Source organism: Chrysochloris asiatica, unplaced genomic scaffold (assembly GCF_000296735.1).
Source record: "Chrysochloris asiatica unplaced genomic scaffold, ChrAsi1.0 scaffold00076, whole genome shotgun sequence".
NCBI classification, from domain to species: domain Eukaryota; kingdom Metazoa; phylum Chordata; class Mammalia; order Afrosoricida; family Chrysochloridae; genus Chrysochloris; species Chrysochloris asiatica.
Window position 1 is genome coordinate 1,651,606 of NW_006408594.1, and position 2,314 is coordinate 1,653,919.

At 46.0% G+C, this 2,314-nt stretch overlaps 1 protein-coding gene across 1 annotated transcript in view; it reads right to left on the reverse strand.

Moving 5' to 3' along the window:
• The window catches only part of CACNA1I (calcium channel, voltage-dependent, T type, alpha 1I subunit), a 157,193-nt gene that overhangs the window by 132,701 nt on the left and 22,178 nt on the right, over nt 1-2,314 (reverse strand). The gene's annotated exons all lie outside the window — the stretch shown is intronic.

Here is a 2,314-nt window from a genome sequence, read left to right on the forward strand (position 1 = left end):
TGAATGTGACTCCATTCCTCTTTTGTCATTCCCAGCATAGTGAACCATGTGATTGTCAGATTCAGAATGGCCAATACCTGTCCATTTTAGCTCACTAATACCTAGGATATCAATCATTATTCACTTCTTTTTATTTTTGACAACTTCCAATTTCCCTCGATTCATACTTCGTACATTCCATGTTCCAATTATTAATAAATGATTGCAGTTTTTTCTCCTCATTTTGAGTTGTGGCCCATCAGCAGATGAAGGTCCCAAATGCTTTACTCCATTAATGTCATCATGGTCAACTCTACTTTGAGCTGGCAGCTCTTCCCCAGTTGTATTCTGAGTGTTTTATAATCTGAAGGGCTCGTCTTCTGGCACTATTTCTGATCATTTCTGCTGCTAGTTATATTTTCATCTTCTGATACTATGTCTGACAATATTCCAATGTTACTCATAAAGTTTTCAGTGGCTAAACATTCAGAAGTAATCCACCTCTCCTTCTTCCTAGTCTGTCTTCGCCTGGACACTCAGCTAAAACCTATCCACCATGGGTGATCCTGCTGGTATTTAAAATGCCAATGGCATAGCTTTCAGCATCACAGCAACCCGTAAGCCACCACAGTACGACAAACTCACAGATGAGTGGTGGAGACATGCAGTAGGTGCTCAATAAATGCTAACTGAATGAATCAGTAAAAACCTCATAGTCGGTGTTCTGACATCCCATCATCCTTGACTGACTCCAAGGGTTTTGATTCCAAAGTCCTGGCTCTAAGCTTGGATATAGCCTCACTAGCCAAATTCTCACCCCAACCCAGTGCGTGTAAGAGAGTGGGGGGGTGGGGGGGAGGGCACCTCTGTTGCCTGCCAGGAGACTGACCTGGTTTCCATGGTAACCGCTTCCCTCCTGGTCCCAGGGCCCTTGCTCACCTTGGGTTGTTGCCTTCTCTCCCACCTCCTCCTCAGACCCTTCCCACCCAGCTCTCCTCCTTCCTGCCCCCCAACCAGGCTGCCAGTCTCCCTCCACAGCCTGTAATTAATTTCAGTCGCTGCCAGGGCCCTCTTCTAGCCTGAGCATCGCTCCAGCAGCAGCTTCATCATTAATTAACTTTTTTTGAAGTTCAAACGTTCTAATTACCAGCCAGTGTCGCCATCCACCTCGGCTCCCCCTCCCTGCATGCCCCCCCAGCCACTCTCTCTCCTTCCAACCACCTTCTCTCCTCCCTCTGCCCTGCTAGCCAGTTCAAAGCTAAAGTGAACTTAGACGGTGTCTCCCAGGACCCTGGAACCCCCTTTCCTTCCACACCAGGGCCTGAGCAGGTCCATTTTATGATGAGGAAAATTGAGTCTCATGAAAATTAGATGCCTCTCCCAGGGTCACTTGACTGGGAAGTACCAGAGCTGAGCGTCACACCAAGCCTAGTGGCCTTTGAAGCTAGAAGTCTCTTATCGTAAAGGTCAGTCCCTGACCACAGCTTCCTGTCCCTTCCTGTCCTTCAGCTCAACCCACTGCCCCACTGGCTTCCCAGCTCTGATCTCCTTTCCAATCTGCCCAGGCAAATAACCAGGCACTCCCCATTTCATCCCCACAGCACTGCTGACTGGAGTTTTATGCAAATAACACAGGCACTACAAAGGGTTTTGCAAGCTCATGTTATTATGCGTGTTACAGGCATATATACAGCATTTATGTGGGTGTGTTATATGTGAAAAACTACAGTAAATCCCATGTACAAACGAGGAAAACTGAGGACAAAAGAGAACAGGATTTGTTCAAGGTCAGCAGCTGAGAAATGGCAGACGCAGAATTTGAAACTGGAGCTTGCTCTCCTTGACCCCAAACTATTTGACCACTAGATGAATCTGTCCAAAGCACAATTCTGATTAGGCCTCTCTCTCTCTCTCATTCAAAAATCTTCAATGGCTCACCATCACTTTTCTTAACCTGACATCAAGGCCTCCTAGACTCCACTCCCAACGAGTCTTCCGCTCTTGTCTCCCACTGGCCTTGCATGCTCTGAATGTGTTGCTGCCCACAAGCACACTCTTGGCGATTGCTTTTCTCTCCACTTAGGTGACCCCTTCTTCACTACCCTGTCTCCTAGGCGAACTCCTATTCATCCTTCATATCCCAGTTCATCTGTCACCTCTTTTTTTTTTTTTAATTAGATGTTTTTATTTTGGATTGAGTGAAAGTTTACAGGGCACATCATCAGCTTCACAGTCAACCATTCATACAGCTTGTTTCGTTACATTGATTATTATCCCCTCCATATATCATCAGTTAACAGTGTTTCTCTCTATCCTCTTTAGCTTTTTTTTTTTT